Source organism: Phyllostomus hastatus, unplaced genomic scaffold, assembly GCF_019186645.2.
Source record: "Phyllostomus hastatus isolate PE091 unplaced genomic scaffold, TTU_PhHast_1.1 phas_contig_86, whole genome shotgun sequence".
NCBI classification, from domain to species: Eukaryota; Metazoa; Chordata; class Mammalia; order Chiroptera; family Phyllostomidae; genus Phyllostomus; species Phyllostomus hastatus.
The window spans coordinates 82697980-82719111 of NW_025333977.1; the positions used below are offsets into that span (position 1 = coordinate 82697980).

A 21132-nucleotide genomic window follows, 5' to 3' on the forward strand; every position below is an offset into this window, starting at 1 on the left:
GTACTAAGAACTAAAAAAGTATTGATATATTTGGTATCTCAACAAACATTGATTCACAGAAAAGCTTGGGGGTACCAATGTTTCTTCTTTTTCTCATCCAAGGATATAATTATTGATTTATATATATAGAGAGAGAGAAAGACAAGGGGAGAGAGGGAGAGACAGACAGATTGACAGAGATGTGAGAGAGAAACATTGACAGGTTTCCTCCCACACATCCTGTGACTGGGGATTGAATCTGCAACCTTTTGGTGTGCAGGGATGATGTTCCAACCAACTTAGACACCTGGCCAGGGACCAACGTTAGTTTTTAATTTTGTACTGCATTTTGTGAAATAAGTGTAACCCTGTAGACTACTATTCTATGCCTAAAGTTTAGCAACTATAATGCACAGAGAAGTTTCAGTAGTATGAAAGAGAATAACTCATAATTAAATTAACTCCATAAAAAATATCAATGTGCCAAGGCAACAAGTATTCTATACTTGCTGAACAGATAAACTGTCAACCACAGAAAGGAAAAAGGATTAAAGAATGTATAAGTAAATATGCCTTCTTTCTATATATATTTACTATAGTAATAAAGTTATTCTCTATAGTATACAATCAATAGAAAAGCTATTCTTAAAAATCACTAAAACAGTCATCAGATGAAAATGTATGCTGTTGAAGAACCATATTCAGAAAGTATACCTATTTTGATCAATGAAAATTTAAATGTAATATCAAAAGAAAAATTTACAGGAAGAAAATCAACTTCTTTTGGCTTAGGGTATATCCTATCCTGACACTAGCAAAGACTCTAATAAGTATACATTGCTTAGTTTGAGGCATCAGATCAGCATGATTAAAGTTTACGTCTGAACTGTCTACCAATATCCAAAATTAACCATTTCTTAAAGTAATACTGAACTCAGCTGTCCTATTTGCCACATAAAATTAAGACATAAAAACAAGATGTTTAATTTTCAGTTCACCCATTATACTATACGTAGTATCATGCACTTACTTAAATCTCAAAATGCAGAAGACCCTAACTCACATTTTATCTTTAAAAAGTTATGATCTACAATGCAATCTTGTTTTGATGTTCTTAAACAAAACTAGAATAATAAATAATGTGAAAAGTTCAAATAATTTAAGAAAATATATTTTCAGAGATAAAAAGTCCATTCACACATTTGCACCCTAAATATACATAAATATATATATATTTAGAAAGTTATACATTATTTTTACAAATTCCCCTAAAGGCCCTCAAAATCATAAGGATGATACATGTAAATTTTCCCTATTAAATATTATATGTTCAAGGCAGGAAATGTTGAAGGATTTATCTTTCTAACAAACAGAAAACATCATTACTTTTTAACCTAAGAAATGTCCATTAATCACTGATTATTAGTAAGTAAAACTTTCTGTAATTAATAAGTTTTGGTTAGTCAACCTTTCTGATCAACCTTCTAGTCACCAAATATTTCAAAAGTGGCAATAAATTGTTCTTACAACTCAGAGATGAATCTATTTGTATTTGAATTGTTTTTACAGATACTCCATTCTCACTTTCCTAAGTTCAATAAGATATATACTATCAAGATACTTTTTACTTTTTATTTTATTTTTTAAATTTTTAATTTTTGTTCAATTACAGTTTTCCCCCTTCCTCCTACGTTGCTCTCTACTGTCCTGGCCACCCCCTCCCCATATTCAATCCTCCCCCCATTGTCCTTGTCCATGAGCCCTTTAAAAATGTTCTTTGACTTGACCCTTTCCCTTCTTTCCCCCCTTATATTTATATAATCAGGTAGAAGGTGAGTACAGTTATATCAATTGCTATAACAATTTGCACTGAGTGAATGAATGAATGAATGAAAAAATTAATCAGTAATATATAAAAAGGTAATGTTTAAATAGGATCACTATAACAGATACTTCAAATTTATAAATTATTAATATTAGTTATTTTCAAATGAGAGAACTGTCATTGAGGGGCAAAGGATTCAAAAGTAAATATTAGTAATAACTAGGTTATGAAGTGTTTCTTAAATTCTTGCATCTTTTTAGATAAATGTAATGCTCTACTCAAAGACACAACAAATCTGTGGGAGTTAAAGCAAATGATGAAAGTGGTGGGGAAAGAAGAATCTACAGAGTAGACTATGTTAAACATTTTATTCAATGATTTCAAAGTAGAATCATGATGATGATAATAAAGGAGAAGAAAGAGGAGAAGAAGGAAGAGGAGAAGAAGGAAGAGGAGAAGGGCTCATTTGAATATCAAAGTGCTTTGTTATACTTGTTACACTGTCACTTCTCATTTGCAGATTAGCAAACTGAGCCTAAAAGCACATGAAGGGATGCCTAATATCTAATAATCAGTAAGTGGCAATGCAGATACTTGAATCTAGATTTTTTATTTCTAAAACCCCATACTCTTTCCACAATAACATATTGCCTCTTTGTTCCTAGAAACCAAAAATATATAGTAAAATTCTTCAATACCATGCTTAAAATAGAATTTCCCCAAAACCAGTGTTGAGAATGTCACAGTATTTATAAAAATAAAGTTTTTAAAAAATTAATGTTATTATATAAGTTATATTGGACAAAATCATCTTTGAATCCCCTCACTTCTTAATATAGAATCTTGGCAGTGAGAAGATGATCCCAAAGCTTCAGACGAATTATCTACTGTGAAGGAAAAAAATAAGAATCTGTAGAAACACATGAAAGACCTAATTCACAGAGGAGTTGGTGAAGTTTACTCTGAGGAGGTATTTTATAATAAATTATAATATAATACTTTACAGATTTACAGTCTAGTAAAAGAGGAAAACACTAAAGTAATAATTATATCACCACTTATCTATTTACAACTGTGGTCTATTCACAGTCACTGAATCTACCATGTAATTCCAAACTTAACTCATTTGTTGATGTTACTCTTCAGCCTGAAAATGATCTCCTTTTTCCTTTCTACTTACCTAAGTCCTATGTTTATTTTTTTCAAGGCCTACCTCAAGTCCTATTTTTTACTTACAGCTCACCATTCCCTCTACCTCCATTGAACATCTTTAGCACTTATGACTTTTTCAGTCACAGCAAATGGGCTGTAATCTAAAATTCAAATTCCATCAGCTGGTAATGGTTATCCAAAGTAGTGTCTTGAGCAGGGTTTTTAGGCCATCTTCTGGTTTAGCAGCAAGGAGAATCATGAGGGATTAGAGACAACCACCACGGACAGTGAAGGGGAGCAGGGAACATCAGATCTAGAATATTTATTTAACAAAAGTATGACTTTTTTTCTTTTATGGTATTCATTTAACACCAAAATACAGGTCTAGAGAATGCATTTAACACTGAGAGTGATATATACAACATCTCTTCAAGTATGCCATAGGACTCTTATAATGAAGGATCATGTATGCTTCCTTAGGTCCATAGAAAATAGCAATGCCTTACAAATAGGAATCTGTTGATGATAATAAAATGACATTTTTAGAATTCACTCATACTATTTATTATTCATAAGCTCCATTTATGTCTTTGCTTCTCTGAAAATATTAACAATATGAAATCTATTTTGAAGGAAATAGATTTGTAACATAAACTAGAAAAGTAAATATGTTGTCTTTGTCATCTCCAGGTTCAAGTTAAACATTAAGAAATTAGTAATACTTACTTCAGCCAAGATGGAGGCATAGGTAGATACACTGTGCCTCCTCACATAAGCAAAAGAAGGACAACAATAATTTAAAAACAAACACAACCAGAATAGACAGAAAATCGAACTGTAAGGAAGTCTGACAACCAAGGAGATAAAGAAGGCACATTCATACAGACCGGTAGGAGGGGCAGGGACAGGGAGCCAGGTGAAGAGGACTCTTGGCAAGGTGGCGGCTGGTAGAGACGACGGTCCCACATTCTCAGGCAGATAAACCAGGAAGAACAACTGGGGAGAGAGACAGACTGCAAAACCCAGGGTCCCAAAGTGGGGAAATAAAGCCTCAAACCACTGACTGAAAACACCTGTGGAAGTTGAAGTACCAGGAGAGACTCCCAGCCTCATAGGAGAGTTTGTTGGAGAAACCCACAGGGTCCTAGAATGTATACAAAACCACCCACCCCAGAATCAGAACTGGAAGGGCCCACTTTGCTTGTGGGTAGTGGAGGAAGTGACTGAAAACTGGCAGAGAGCAGAGGAAGCGGCATTGTTCCCTCTCAGACCCCTCCCGGACATAAAGTGTCACAACGCAGCTACGTGGGTTGTCCTGCCCTGATGAACACCTAAGGCTCTGCCCCTTACCACGGAGCAGGTGCACTGAGACAAAGAAAAAAACTGGCCCAAATGAAAGAACAGATCAAAGCTCCCGAAAAAACACAACTAAGCAACGAAGAGATAGCCAGCCTATCAGATGCACAGTTCAAAACACTGGTAATCAGGATGCTCACAGAATTAGTTGAAGTTGGATGCAAATTAGATGAAAAAATGAAGGCTATGCTAAGTGAAATTAAGAAAAATGTACAGGGAACCAATAGTGATGGGAAGGAAACTGGGACTCAAATTAACGGTGTGGACCGGACCAGAAGGAAGAAAGAAGCCAGAACCAAATGAAGAAACAAGAATTCAAAAAAATGAGGAGAGGCTTAGGAACTCCCAGGACATCTTTAAATGTTCCAATATCTGAATCATAGGGGTACTAGAAGAAGAAGAGGAAGAGCAAGAAATTGAAAACTTATTTGAACAAATAATGAAGGAGAACTTCCCCAATCTGGCAAAGGTAATAGACTTGCCAGATAGTCCAGGAAGCTCAGAGTCCCAAAGAAGTTGGACCCAAGGAGGAACACACCAATGCACATCATAATTATAGTACCTAAGATGAAATTAGGAGAGAATTTTAGAAGCATCAAGAGAGAAAGAGACAGTTACCTAAAAAGGAGTTCCCATTAGACTGTCAACTGATTTCTCAAAAGACACCTTGCAGGCAAGAAGGGGCTGGAAAGAAGTCTTCCAAGTCATGAAAGCCAAGGACCTACATCTAAGATTACTCTATCCAGCAAAGCTTTCATTTAGAATGGAAGGGCAGATAAAGTGCTTCTCAGATAAGGTCAAGTTAAAGGAGTTCATCATCACCAAACCCTTATTAAATGAAATGTTAAAGGAACTTATCTAAGAAAAAGAAGATAAAAAACATATATAGTAAAATGATAGCAAACTCACAATTATTAACAAACACACCTATAACAAAAACAAAAACAAACTAAGCAAACAACTAGAACAGGAGCAGAACCACAGAAATGGAGATCACATGGAGGGTTAGCAACAGGGGAGTGGGAGGGGGAGAGAGGGGGAAAAGGTACATAAAATAAGTAGCATAGATGGTAGGTAGAAAATAGGCAGGGGAAGGTAAGAACAGTATGGGAAATGTAGAAGCCAAAGAACTTATATGTTTGGCCCATGGATATGAACTAAAGGGCAGGGGGAATGTGGATGGGAAGGGGTGTGCAGAGCAAAGGGGGAAAAAGAGGGGAAAATGGCACAACTGTATACAGGCATAATGGGACAACAGGCATAATCAATAAAATATATTAAAAAAAGAAATTAGTAATACTTAAGAATTAAATATATGCCTGCCAAATAATATAGCAGAACAAAGGAAAGATAAACAAGCACTTTAAATGGATTTAAACCTTTAAAAATTCCAAACTTATATCTTTTAAAACCTACTTTATGTTTATTAAGTCCTAAAATTTTTATACATTTTTAATAGATTGCATCTTCTTTCACATAGTATGTGCTGAAGAAATCCATGTTGATTAGGTTAGAATTAACTATAAATATAGTTCCATTTTATATCCTCCCTGCTAAACAAATGTATTTATCCTATTCCACAACATTTCATAGTTTGTTATACATTAACTGCTCATTCTCTGTGCCAATAAGACTGTGCTAGAACAGCAAATAAATTTGGTGTGTTCATTTAAATGATTCTGTAAACCACAGGCTACCCAGTTGTTTAATAAGAGAGCCCCAAAGCCACCTGATCACCATTATACTCCCTTATTTTTTGGACTAGCATGGTCAGTACTGTCAGGATCTCAATACTTAGAAAAGTGAGAAGGAAAAGTATACCTCAGCCATAATCATGAAAAGGGGTTTTATTAATTTAGGCACCAATGATGATGTGGCTATGTTAGAAGGAGAATGGAATATAGGATCTGAAGTGCTTTATCTGCTCCAAGACCAATGCTGGTTTTGGCACTTCTCTCACTCCAGTGAGTTGCAAAAAAACAAGCAGGTGCTAGCAGTCTGAGATACCACATGCCAGCTACAGCTGCTTCAAACTGATTCAATTACATCTGCCTGAATAGTCCCAGGACATCAAACCAGTTGAAGAGATCCATAGGCTGCAAGGAGAGCTAGTCTATCCTGGGACAACCATCTGCGAATCTCCAGGTTTGGATATCAGTGATCATTCTATTCCCAGTCACAGAAAAAAGGACAGAAAAAAATGTAATTTAATTCATTTTGAAATAAAAAATTGGTTGCAGAGAGCACAAATGGACCCTTCGAATTTTTATGTTTTAAATCTGACAGTAGCAGAGGTCTTAGGATACCTTGAAACAGCCTGATTTTGTGAGAACATTTCCCAAATCATTGGGTACAGCACATTTACAGAACATGCTCTTGGGATCCGGACTTCGCTCCAAACCTTGTTTGTACAAAAAGGGGCCAAGCAGCTGGGAAATTCTGGAGTGGAGTGTGTCCTCATTAGTTCCCATCTGCCACCAGAACTCAGCTCATGGCAAGTTTGGCTAAGTCCTGGTGTACTCAGGTCCAAATGTGGGTCAATTTTAATTACACTGTACAGAATTCAGCATGCAGTTTTTAAATCCTTATTATACAGCACAGAGGAATGGGCAGATCTCCAACTAATCAATTTTTTAAAGTACATATATAAAAATTTTAAGCCAGGCTAGACAGACAGTGGGTGGAAAAAATATATAAATGAGTACGAGGTTTACTTAAGAGAATTATTAGTGAAATTGGGTCATGAGCAAGTTCTACTTTAAAACTTCAAAGTGAGAAACAAACTGTTCCATTATTGAGATATGAAACTTAAATAAGGAATGCAGCATCCCTCACTCTTCAGTCTGAATGAGTAACAATAAGGGTGTGGCCAGTTTGCAGTAAGTACCTACAGGATCACTGGCTTTCACAAAAGCATAGATAGTTCCTATTTTGTCATTCTTCACATCTAGCTGCTTCAGTGTTTATCACTCATGGAAGAATTGTAAAAAGGACAAAGAAATGATTAACTACCTGATAAAAGTAGAAAACAAAGATGAGGGACAGAAAAGAGAGAGAGAAAAGGAGAGCAGAGTGCACGTGCTTAGCAGCAGACCCTGCGCATGACTTGGCTCTTCATGCCATCCACGCAAACCGAAGCCAGAATCAACCCATGCAGTCTATGTTCAGAATTCTTCCTGTCCAAAAGCTTCATCAGGTGCAGGAGAACTGAAAGGCTAAGCCTTCAAGTCAATGGTCAGCAAAAAATCAGGAGTGAAAATGTAGGCAGTCAATGATAGGGACTTACGCAATGGTGTAAATGTACCATTTTTGATGGATAAAATGTCCCTTGGCACTAATGAGAAAAAAATGCAAAAAGTACTTTTTAGATTTTTAACTGAGTTGCTATGCAGCTTTTCCATTGAAAATGTGTCAGGAAATTCTGGGTTTAAATACTAACATTTACTAGCTGTGTGATCTTGGACAAATTGCTTTTTCTCAGTTTAACTTTTGTCACCTATAAAATGGGGAAAATGATATCTTCCTAGTAGACTGTTATAAGGATAATAGATGACATATGTTAAATATCTAAACATAAAAGTCACTCGATAAATGTTAACTATTATTTACACAACTATTAGGAGCTGAATTGGAGCTCCACATCAGGAAGAAAGATATGTTGGTTTCCTAACCTCAAAATGTGGTCTTACTTGGAGACAGGGTCTTTACAGAAGTAATCAGGTTAAAAGTGAAATCATTAGTGAGGATCCTAATCAAATATGACTGCTGTCCTTATAAAAAAAGGAAATTTGGACACAGAGCCATATACATATAGAAGGAAGATGACATGAAGAGACACAGGAAGAAGATGGTCATCTATTATACACGTCAAGAAGGGAGGCCTGGAACAGATCTTCCCCTCATAGCCCTCAGAAGCAACCAACCTTGGCAAAACACTGATTTCAGACTTCTGGGCTGTGATAAAAATTTCTGTTGTTTAAGCTACCCAGTTTGTGATACTTTGTTACACCAGCCCTAGCAAACTAATACCCAACTAAATAAAAATTTCATTAATCATTAATATTTACCTTTACTCATCATGGTCAAAACTGTTTAGTCAATATTAGGCAAGTCAACATTATTAACCCTGCTGAGTAATGGTTTATCTTTAAATTACCTAGTACTTTTTCCCTTACTTGTTTTCTCATTACTATTCAGGAAGATATTGCTGCATTATAAACAGCCTAGCAGAAAAAAAGGGGAAAAAATGAGTTTACTATAATTAAGATCATCCAGTGTTCATTAAATATAATTAGGGAAAATCATACATACACATTTACAAATCTACTTTTCTACTGTTGAGGAAGTTTGCATAGGAGGGTATCAGGACATTTTACTACACTATTTTCTTCTCAAGAAAAAAAGACAGCCTTATATACATCTACTAAAGGTCAACTATGATTGCTAAACCTGGGGCTGCTTAGGATTGAGACAACCTTGCCAATGGAACCACCTTCAGCTCATTAGGATGCAAGTAAAAGTACATGGTTTAATTAGAAAATATGGATTCTTCATTGTTTGCAAAAGATTGGCTTTAAAGGTGTCTGACTTTCAAAAGAGGGATGATAGTCATCAGGAGTTGTATCAACAACCTATTCATTGCAAAGTAGATTTACAAAACCAATGGACCTTGCAGTGGATGTGATTATTCCATCTTAAATATTTCTTCAAATAGGTCCAGCCTTCTAGAGAAATGTAACAATGCATAGCTATAAATGGTGAGTCTAACCACACTGAACTGAGATACTCAAACATAATCCTCAAAGACATAACAAGGGCAAAATTAACTTTCTTAATGGGTTAATCTCACACTGCCTCCAGATTCTTATAGTGCCCATAATAACAACTTTTATATTTTAACATAAAGAGAGGAGAAAAGTAATATGTGGACAATATCAGTAAATGCCATACACTAAATATTTTGTGTACTTAATGTACTTTAATCATTGTATCTATTGTTAAAAAGCTAGACATCATTACCACCATATTTTACTTCATTTTTTAAATTTTTTTATTGTTGTTCAATTACATTTTTCCCCCATTGCTTTCCCATGCTCTGCCCAAACCCCTCTCCCACATTCAATCCTCCCCCACATTATTCTTGTCCATAGGTCCTTTATACATGTTCCTTGATGTGACCCTTCTTCTTTCCCACATTATCTCCCTTCCCCCTCCCCTCCAGTCACAGTCAGTTTGTTCTTTATTTCCATGTCTCTGGTTCTATTTTGATCTCTTGTTTGTTTTGCTGCTTAGGTTTCGCTTACAGGTGAGATCATATGGTATTTGTCTTTCATCAACTGGCTTATTTTACTCAGCATAATACTCTTCAGTTCATCTAATCTGTTGCAAAGGGTAGGAGCTCCTTTTTCCTTTCCGCTGCATAGTATTCCATTATGTAAATGTACCATAGTCTTTTGATGCACTCATTTACTAATGGGCATTTACAGTTTTCAGCACTTGGCTATTATAAATAATTCTGCTATGAACTCTGGAGTACACAGATTCTTTTGGATTGGTGTTTCAGGATTCTTAGGGTATAATCCCAGTAGTGGAATCACCAAGTCAAAAGGAGGTTTCATTTTAAGCTTTTTGAGGAAATTCTATACTGTTTTCCATAGTGGCTGCACCAGTCTGCATTCCCACCAACAGTGCACTAGGGTTCCCTTTTCTCCACAACCTCTCCAACACTTGTTTGTTGCTTTGTTTATGATGGCCAATCTGACTGGTGTGAAGTGGTATCTCATTGTGGCTTTAATTTGCATCTCTCTGATAGCTAGTGATGTTGAGCATCCTTTCATATGTTTCTGGGGCCCTCTGTATGTTCTCCTTGGAAAAGTGTCTGTTCAGGTCCTTTGCCCATTTTTTAACTGGATTATTTGTCTTCCTGGTGTGGAGTTGTGTGAGTTCTTTATATATTTTGGATATCAAACTCTTGTTTGAGGTATCATTGGCAAATATGTTTTCCCATACAGCTGGTTCCCTTTTCATTTTCCTGATGTTTTCTTTAGCCATGGAGAAGTTTTTTAATTTGATGTTGTCCCATATTACCACCATATTTTAGATAACACTTGAGGCTTAGTAAGGTTAGGTAACTTTGATTAGATCACATAGCTACTAAGTTGTGCAAGTGAGATTTCACTACATGTCATTTGGACCTCAAAGATTCTAAATTCAAACTCAGGCAAGAAATTTAGAGTTCAGGAATCCTTGACCTTCAAGATGCTGATTTACTTAAAGTATGTACAGACTTCTCTAAGCATCTAAAGTCACTTACATATTAATGTTTTGCTAAACCTGACTCAGTATATACTCTTAAGAACAAACTAGTTATTCACAAACTAAAAGGCTTCAATCAATTCATATAAAATTAATCCCATTATAAGAATACCTGAAGGTCTTTTAGATTCAGTACACTGATACCTTGTCTTGTGGCTAGTGTTCCAGCAACTTGACACAGTCCATTTACTTTCTGGAGATAAACAATCAAACAATGAACTCTCCAATCAGAAGCAGAAAAAAAATTAACCTCAATATTTTTGCACATGTAGTATCTCACACTAGATCAAGAATAGAGAGGTCCAGATTCAAAGCCCACGTATCGCACCTACTAGACTATATAACACTGACAAGTACATGAATTGAACTGATTTTCTTTAAGACGTTAGATAGGTCCCTTCAAGTTCTAACACTATATGATTTCTAGAATCTCTTCTCAAGCCTTAGAAGGAAAGATAACTTGGACTGGAGCCTTTAAGACAATCTATATGACAATGCCCAGTCCAGGATCCCTGCTCTCAGGCAATTGCATGGTCTTTTTTCAGCATCTAAGTTGTATTAGTGATGATAGTGTTGATAGAAACAATAAAAGTGTTGCTAAGATTTACTGAGCACTTGCTATGTGCCAAGTACCAAACTAAGAATTTTACACGTATTGGATTATAGCTAACTCAACACAACAACATATGAAGTAGATACTATTGTTTTTCCCATTTAAAAAAAAAAAAGAAGTAACAAAAGGAGAGAAAGATCAGATAACTTGACTGGGTCTATACTGATAATAAGTGGTGAAGCCAAAACAAGCTCTGCTGACATACATTTTTCTCCTAGTAGCCTGTGTGCTCTCTGAAGGCCAGAACTTTGTTTTATTGTTGGCCTAAGCACTGTGCCAACCATATAGTAGGCATCCATTTACCATGTGGAATAAAAGGAATTAAGGAATTGAGGAGGAGAGGGAAGGGAGAAAGAGAAGAATGAAAAATTGTATCTAGACATGCTAGGTTCTAAATAAATGTTGATTTTATTCCTTTATTTCTTTAACTCTGAAAACACAGAATATTCTGCAATTATGCTTCAGAATCCTCGGGCTTGGTGATTTATCCCTCCTTGGGATTCCACACTATAATTCCTAGTATAAGTCACTGGAGCTGCTGCTATTACTTGTTTAGTATACTAGCTAAACTATATTGAAGCTAATGTTCTTGGCTCATCTCTTAATTTCTAACATTGAGAGCAACAGGGGAATATGGTTTAATCTATCCCACTAAGGTTCCAATAATAATAATAATAATAATAATAATAATGTTCTTGATATTAGCCTTTCACCCATTGGTGTAAACAAAAGAAAAAGAAAAACTGGTCCCAGAGGAAAGGTCCTTCCAAAGCATAGCAGCAGCCATAAATATCATCAACCAGTGGTAGCAAAATTTGAGAAGCCTAAAGAAGACAATTTGATAACAATCGTTATTGACTCAATATGCAATCTCTACCATTCATATGCAATTGACTCTCGCCACACAAAATGGAATTTTAGAGTGACCTATCTAAAGCAGGTCTTAATTACCCTACTTTGACTCTACCATTGCTTGGCTTTATTGCTACTTATTTACAGTTAGAATTTAGTAAATAATAGAAACCTTAGTTATACATGTGTATAATAAATACAGAGCCCATTACTTCTGTTTATCAAAAACAGTTACAGATTTTTAGTGTGATCTGATCCTACATGACCTGAAGAAAGTTGAGATACTTTGTTTTGTGTGTATTTCAGTGAGCCAGAGATGAGGGTATGAGTGGGGGAGAAAGAGAAAGGAGAGGGGGGTTTAGAGAGAGAGAGGAAAGATGGAAGAGAACATGTCATTGCTCAAAAACCCTACAGCATTAATCATATAACATAAAAGATTAGTTTATTTCTATGCTGCAAAGTATTTCTAAAGTGACAAGTTCCATTTAACTTAGTCATTAAATAACTCAGCACTGTGTATGAAATAAAATAATATATTCTTAGAGTATTCTCATAGTCAGCAAAAATGAACATAAAGCATATTGAAAACAGTATGATGTCAATTCTTGGTTATAATGATGATCAATTCTTATATATTCATTTCTCATTTTAAGGACAAAATATATCAGTAGTCTCATCTCTGTCTAATCAGAATTATGAGAACTAAAGGAACTCCATAAAGACCCATCAAAAATATTTAGAGTAACAGGTTTCTAGGACTCTTTAGCCTTCTATTTCTAATATAATCCCAGACATGTTTTATTCATATATATATATATATATATATACATATATATATATATTCGTTTAATATTTATTGACCACTTACTATTTACAAGGCATTGTAGTAAGAGGCTGTGGACAATCTCTTCTTATCTGAGCACCTGTGTTTCCTATTGACAGTTAGTTAAAATTTATATTATGGGTATTTATTTAATAAAATAAATTTAAATGGGTCAATAAATGGAAAAGATACACCAGCTCTAGAATATTATGTTACTGAACACTGATAGAAATGCCTTAGCATTTTTAATATGATAATGAGAAAAATGCCAGTCATTTGAAAAAGTTTTCAATATGGGAAATTAGGGATTACCAAATAAATTATTTAACTAAATATTTTTATATTGAGTTGCAGCTTTTAATATTGCATTATAGAACTCAACTAGTTAAGATACAGTCTATAATAGCTTGTCTATATAAAAAATACAGATATTTGTCAGAAACTATACAGAACAATTAACTAAAAGAAACATCATCATTGACAGCAGTACTTAGGAAAATACCAGGTACCTAGAATTTGATGAAAGTAAAGGATAGTATTTCAGCCTATAAACTACATCTGGACTGTATCCCCTTTTCTAACATTGTTATTTAATTTTCACTTTTTCCTCTTCCTCATTTCCACTCAACTACAACAGAGACACATGCCCAAATCAAGAATTCATCTTACAATATACTCTTAAATTTTCTGAATATTCCCCATGTGTCCACTAATAGCCAAATGCTTTCAAATCTGTTCAGCTAAATGGATCAATAACTACATCCAGCATCACACAGTGGAGTTGCCAACATGGCAAAATTGAGCCAAAAACAAAATGTGTCTACCAGGACAAAAATTATTACCAACCCATTTATCTGTAGAGATCTACTCTCCCCAGGTATCCTTTAGAGAAGTTAACATAAATATTATCTAGGGGAGTGATCTAAAAAATATTTGAGACTCAGAATGAAGGGTTTGGAGAAAATATTTGGGAGCTAAAACAGTCAGTTTTACAATAAATCAATGTAATACTTCAAGGTCTACATCAAGTAACAATCTTTCAAACTCAGAGTAAACAAAATACGTAACAGGACAAGCAAACTGCTAACATGCTTCTCTGTGCGCTCACTCACACACGACACAGCTGCAGGCAACAATTGAGCAGGTGCAACCAAGCTTTTGAGAATTCCTGCCTGTTGCCCAGGCACCACAACACCGCATGGTTGATATTTTAAACAGGTGCAAACATTTTTTTTCATTCCTCTACTGCTTGAGACAGGGCAGCAGGCAGTACATCTGTAACCACTCCTTACCTAAAGCAACAACCACAGAAAATAAACTCTAAGGCAGAAAAAAAAGTTTGAAAATAAAGCAATAATGTCAAAAAACAGTGGATTTGCAATAATTTGACCCCATATCAGCAGTTGATTTAACAACACAGTTCCATAAAACATTTTCTAATGTTTTACCAGCTGAATGCTTTGTAATTAAAATTATTCTGCCTCATCAAATCTTAGAAATGTTTATTTGATTTTTACAATAGAGTGAAATGCAAGGTATGCATAAAATGTACTATCTTTTGAAGCTCTCGATATTTATAAGTACTCAAAAATTAACATTTTCATATTATGAAATTTGTAAGCATTTTTAATACACAAAAATGTAATAACATGTCATTTAACACATAGATTTACATAATTATAGGTAATTCGTATACATACCTGTGCAGCTATACGGCACAGACAGACTTGAGATCTATCAGGTCCCTGAAATGCAAAATAACTATATAAGAAGAAAATAATTTTCTAAATAGAACCAGTATTATGCTGACACAATTTCTACAGAGAAGGAAAGACTGAAGTGCTTAAAGAGGTGAGTTATTTTATATCTACATTTTCCCTATAGGATACTTCAAATCACCTTAAATGCATATGTGTGAATATACACACATCAAGTCATAAAGTCCCTCTGCAGTGTAATCAAAACAAGTACCAGCAAGGAACTAAGACTCACCATGGCCTTTGGAATGAAAATGCTTTCACTACAGAACAAGGCTAACACTTAAAAATGATTTTTTTTTTGGTATTCTTCCAAGGCTACTGCCTTTCTAACACCCATATGACTACTACTATCTAAAATGAAACCACTCAGATTCATCCGATGAGGAAGAAAGTTGCTTTTGTAGAGAAGTCCACATAAAAGCATAAGTAAATAAAGTAAATTTTGAATGTTTATTAACTTTAGTTACAAGAGCAAATAGAAATGAGATTGATTTCTACAACAGGGAATGTTAAAGCCACAACAGACATATAATGCTTCACCCAAACACTTTTAGAAAAGTTAAAATGAAGTAGTTATCAATAAAGAAGACAACGTAAGTCAAGCTTAAGAAAAAGTATGCAGAGTTTACAATGAGACTTGAAGTACATTTACATGTAGGTGGAAACTGTTTTGTAACATGTGGTCTCCACACTACAGTGACCCTTAAAAATACTTTGTAATTCTTTCTGAAAGCAAACCAAAGTATTTAACTTATACACTTTTTCTAAGCACAGTGGATGACAGTAATATATTAAAATCAGTAGTCTATATAGTATGTGCTTAAGAGTGTATAGAGGTAATAATCAATTTTGATGATGGTTCAATAAAACACCATTTTCACACACTCCTTCCTGATGAGTGTGTGAACTGCCAGAAAGTTTCTGGAAACCTATTGGGTAATATGTATCAAGAACTTAGAGTTCAAAATCTGTACTTATTAATTAGTTCTAGGAATCTGTCTTATGTAACTAAAAACAAACAGATTTATGTTAAAAAGATCATTTTTATGATACAGAAAAACTAAAAGCAACCTAAATGTCCAACAGTAGAAAGATAATTAAATAAAACACAGCACATCAATATAAAGAAATAGTTTATAACAATCCACAAGATACCTGGTGGTACTCTGTTTTAGAAACATATAGGGTAGCAACCGCATGGCCATGATGAAATTGCTTCAAAGATGAAAAAAACAGAATACACAAAAATATTGAGTGATTATATTTGGATAATAGGGATATGAATGATTTTACCTTTTTTATATATATAGGTAACTCCACAATAAACATTTTTAAAATTATTTTATTGTTGTTCAGTTACAGTTGTCTGCATATTCCCCCCAACCCCAGCCATCCCCACCTCCCTCCCTTGCTTCCACCCTCCCCCTTGGGTTTTTTTTTTTGTCCATGTGTCCTTTATAGTAGTTCCTGAAAACCCTTCCCCCCATTATTTCCTCCCATTTCCCCTCTGGTTACTGACAGATTGTTCTTAATTTGAATGTCTCTGGTTTTATTTTGCTTGCTTTTTTCTTTTGTTATGTTCCCGTTAAAGGTGAGAAACATATGGTATTTGTCCCTCACTGGAAAAATTATTAGTCGGCAGGATAAGAGTAAAAGAAAAAAGTTATAAAGGGCTATATGGAAATCATAAATCTAACCTTCCTAAGTGAAGTCAATTAATTTGGTTACACATAAAATCCACCAAGTATACCCCACGGTGAGAAACTCATCCTCACTGTTTTCCTCATAGAGATACAGCCAGGGTCTCTTTCATCTCACTGCTTTAGAACCTACACTAGTAAAATTCAGTAACACATTTTTAATCATTTTAGTAAAGCATCTTTAATTATGCAGAGTGAAATGATGGCAAGAACAATTTAGGACTGCAAAACTGTTCAGCCTAGTACAGACTAATTACTCACTAAGTAAACAATATTTAGTGAGCATCTATTACATACAAAGTGTTGGGCTTGGCACTCTGATATGCTAAAAATAAATTGGAATACCTGTCTATCCTTGTAAAGCTAGCAGTTTAAAAGTACTAAAAATATGTAAATATATCTTCCTATTAATTTCTGTAAACCTAAAACTGCTCCAAAAAGTATTAAACATAAATTAAAAAACAAAACGAAACAAAAAAAGTAAATTAGCTCACATAAAAATGTAAAGATACTACAGTGTAAGGCATTGTGACAGAACTGGTATACTTTAAAGCAAGAAAACATATATCAAGTTTATTCTTTTCCATTATTGAGCAAAAACTGATATTTAGTTTTTATGATAATTATGAATACATGAGTATACATAATTTATAAAATGCCCTAGTAAACTACTTTACATACTTAATTTTTTCCTTATATGATCTACTTTTTGTTAATAGAGAGTTATATAGAGAATATGATGGGATATTGATCTTATCTCGAATGCCAGACATGTAAAATTATCTCAGATTACCTAAGGCCACATAAAACATACTCAAAATTATTAACAGGCTATAGTTATTTATTGACAACCAAAGGAAACAGGGTTAAAGTAAACAGGGTTACTTGTTAACCCTGCCAAAGTCACTGTTGTAACCCTACCACCAGGGAAAGAAAAGGAGGATAGGAATAGTAAGATGAGTGCTGAGGGAATCCCTAACAACCAAAGGTAGTGGTAATGGTAGTGGTAGGGCACCATTTTTGTTGTGCAGATAAAATGATGCAGCACTGAGTTTCTCTCAATAGCATTCTGTTTCCTTGTGGTCTGTCACCATAATCACCATTTGCTCCTTCTGAAGCTAGTGCCACATAATGGTTCTGAGGTTCAGCCAGTAGGGACAGCCTCTGTGAAGTGGTGCCAAGCACTAAGAAAGGCTATTCATGTGATCAATGATCCGTAGATCTGGGCCTCACAGAGTTCTGGACAGCAATAGTTCTGTGGGGTAGGATGTAGTTAAGTGATTAGCGTTTGCTGTCAAAAAACGTGGGACTGAATTCCAGCTGCCTCTCTTCACGTGTGATCATGAGCAAGTTACATTTTGTCTGTAAAATGACAATCATGTTTTCTTCCCTATAGAATTGTGTGTGTATATTATGTTACAGGCATGAAAGGATCTAGCACAATGCCTGCTATAAAGTAAACATTGCTAAATGAAAGCTATTACTACTGTCCTAGCTGTATGAGAGACGGGATGTCTGTCCCTTTAAAGTATGGGGCTAAACAGGGAGTCAGAAGATAGAAAATTGGCTTGCTTGAGATATCACTCTATTCCACAACTCATTCAAGACCCAGTCATGTGCTGGATGTTCACAGAACATCTCTGAATCAAAAAATTATAATATTAATAGCCACAATAAGCAACCTTAAATCAGCCTTTTAAAGCACCATCCCTGTTACTAAAGAGGAAGGTAGTAGGATCTAAGTAGTAACATATGCAGTAATACTGCCTATTTTTCTGAGTGAAAAATTAAGGATCACTTTCCATACTTAGCTGAAACAATCAGGATATGGAAAATAAGGACAAAATGAATGTAAGGGAATCAGGCCAAAGTGATACAGGCTCCTTAGCAATCACTTGTGAACAGTATCACCTTTATATATATTCTAAAGAGACCCTGCAAATACCCTGAGCACACATTGCAACGCAAGGTTTGCAAACAGAAGTTTAAAAAGATATACTCAGCTTTTCTCTTAGGGTTTTGGAACACATAAATGAATGCATACTGCTGTTGTTCTAGTCCTCATTTCTGCTTTGATTTGGAGGGCAGCACAGAGTTTATTCATCCTCGACAATGGTTGGCCCTAGCTAGAGATGGAAAAGGGGGTTCTTAAAAGTGTCTCTCGAGCCATTAATAAATCTTGGAGCTAATTCATTCAAGACACTGAAAAGGGGCTTGGGCTGGGTCTGGAAGGACAGTAGCTCCGTCAAAGGGCTCTGAATCTAAATTTAGATTAAAAACCATTTCCCTTATGACTGAATAAGTATCCTCATGAACATTTTAAGTACTTTACATTTTAAATTTGATCTATTTTGAGAAGAGATACTATGTAAACCCAAATACCTTAATTTTATGTAATGTGTATTTACTTCTTCTAGACCCACTAATGAGCTGGGAGTTGTATCATTATTATATTGTTATTATAAAATATAAAATATAAACTTTAATCATCCATCAATCCAATTTAATTTTTTAAAATTGTAGTGCCCCAACTTGGGTGTGGTTTGTTTGAACAGAAAGATTATAAAGACTAAAAAAGAACTTTAATTTTAAAAGTTGACCTGAAAAATTTATTATGCTTAATTTTGCAAATTACTGAGACTTAGCCCTTCATGCTTAAAAATCTATCTTTCTATCAGAAAAAGAAAATATGAGCAGCAACAGTTATCTACTTTTCAACTCTGTGAACTGGAAACAGATAAAGTGCAATAAAGAAAAAAGAAAAAAATTATTTTTTTAAAAAAACACCCCTTAATCCAAGGGCACAGTTGGTCTGTCTAGACCTTAGGTCAAACCAGCCATAATAAAACTACAAAATGCATAAACAACTAAATTTACTTTAAAAAATGCTACATTGGAATTTTCTAGCATTGATGACTACCACTTAAAATGAAAAATTTAACATCAAACTTTACATGTAAATATCATAAATTTGAATTCTGAAGTAGAAACCTGAACTACAAGGCACTATGTTAATAACTCTCTTTATGCTGTAATCCCTACTTCACAGTATATTAAAGAAAAAATAGTTTTTTTAATTAGTTGATTTTTTTTAAACTTCTTAAAATTGAAGAAGAGCTAGTCAGGATAATGAACAAAACTAAAATTTAGATTAACATTAAGATTTGTATTTTCAAAATACTCTCAACTTGAAGTTATAACTATGAAAAGGAATCATTTGTTTCTGGGGAATGTGAAAATTCTACTGAACTGCTTGTACAAATGCATCTCTTGGATCTTAGTTTAAGTGTGATCTCCTCTAGAACCTGATGTTCTGTGCTTAATCTTGTCCTAATAGTCATCACACTGCATTATAACTGTCTTTCCACATAAGACTGTAAATGTGGGGTCAGTGATTTTGTCTTACTCATCATTACATCTCTAATTCTTACCACAATACCTAATAAACAGTAAGTATGGCTTAAATATTGGTTAAAGGAATTTTGAATGAATTGTGCTACCATCTATTTCTGATGATTAAAAAGATTCACACTGCATAAATATTAGAAAATGACATTTCTAAACAAATTATTTTTCAACCTTTGAAAGACTAACCTCTCCCCTGGCTGATGTGGCTCAGTGGATTTAGTGTGGGCCTGTGAACCAAACGGTTGCTGTCTTGATTCCCAGTCAGGACACATGCCTGGGTGTGGGTCAGGTGCCCTGCTGGGGGCATGCCAGAGGCAACCTATTGATGTATCTCTCACACATCAATGTTCCTCTCCCTTGCCTTCTCCCTCCCAGCAACATTAAAAATAAATTAATTAAATTAAAAAAGACTAATCATACAACCTCTTTCACTTTTCCTTCCTTCTTTTCCACTCAATCATTATAAAACTAAATAATGAGAATCTGCATCTCAAATGTTTATAACAGATTAGAAAGCCAACAGTTTTGGCCCCAAGGTGGGCTGAGGTGAGCAATCCAAATCACACTTGTTAACAGACAACAACTAATGTGACAGAAGTTGAGACTCTCTGAGTTCTCAAGTTCAGAGTTCTCTGAAAGAATTCTGCAGTTCCTAACCTATTGTTTGGTTCTTCTGCTCTCCCTAAGCCACCTCTGGCTATTATTCCTGAGACAGATCTCCCCATTATTTTATTCTTGTTGGCATTTATGACAGTTTGAACCATTCATGTGATTATTGGTTTATATGTTTATTCTGTCCCCCACCAGGTTGTATACCCTATAGAGGTCACAATATTTTGCTTGGCACTCCATAGCCAGAGTTGAGTTTAGTAACTGACACACAATAAAAACTTAATAAGTATTTGTCAGATGTATAAATATGAGATTTGGAGAAGCAGCTTTCAATCATGAGACAACAATATAGGTAGGCAACAGCTGTCCCTATCCTTGTTTTCTCCACATTCTGGCTTTCTCTACCACGTGGAAGCCTTGATACTGTGGATACTTTTACTGTAAATTCCATTCAATCAGTCACAAGTGTGACTCAAAACAATTCCAGATAGGTTGGAAGTAGATCATCTAGGAGAAGCAACAGAATTATAATGAGGACAGTTACTACTTCAATTAGGAGTTTGGGGTTTGAATTTTTAGTTTACTAACTGCATATCCCAGTGTAACAAGGTGCAGCCAAGAGGGGGACCCTAAATAGGGATTTGGAATGGGGTCCAGAACTCAAGGTATTCAGGAACTATTAAGATGTCCTCACCACCCCCCCAGGTGTGGGTTGGGGGAAGGGACAAATGGAGCAG

At 34.9% G+C, this 21132-nt stretch overlaps 1 protein-coding gene across 4 annotated transcripts in view; it reads right to left on the minus strand.

The window, feature by feature from the left end:
• ZBTB20 (zinc finger and BTB domain containing 20) overlaps nt 1-21132 on the minus strand; it is a 798652-nt gene that overhangs the window by 583551 nt on the left and 193969 nt on the right. For all 4 annotated transcript variants that reach the window (XM_045852096.1, XM_045852097.1, XM_045852098.1 and 1 more), the window contains one exon: nt 14616-14660. The gene's annotated coding sequence lies outside the window, so the exon portion shown is untranslated. The remainder of the gene's footprint in view (nt 1-14615; nt 14661-21132) is intronic.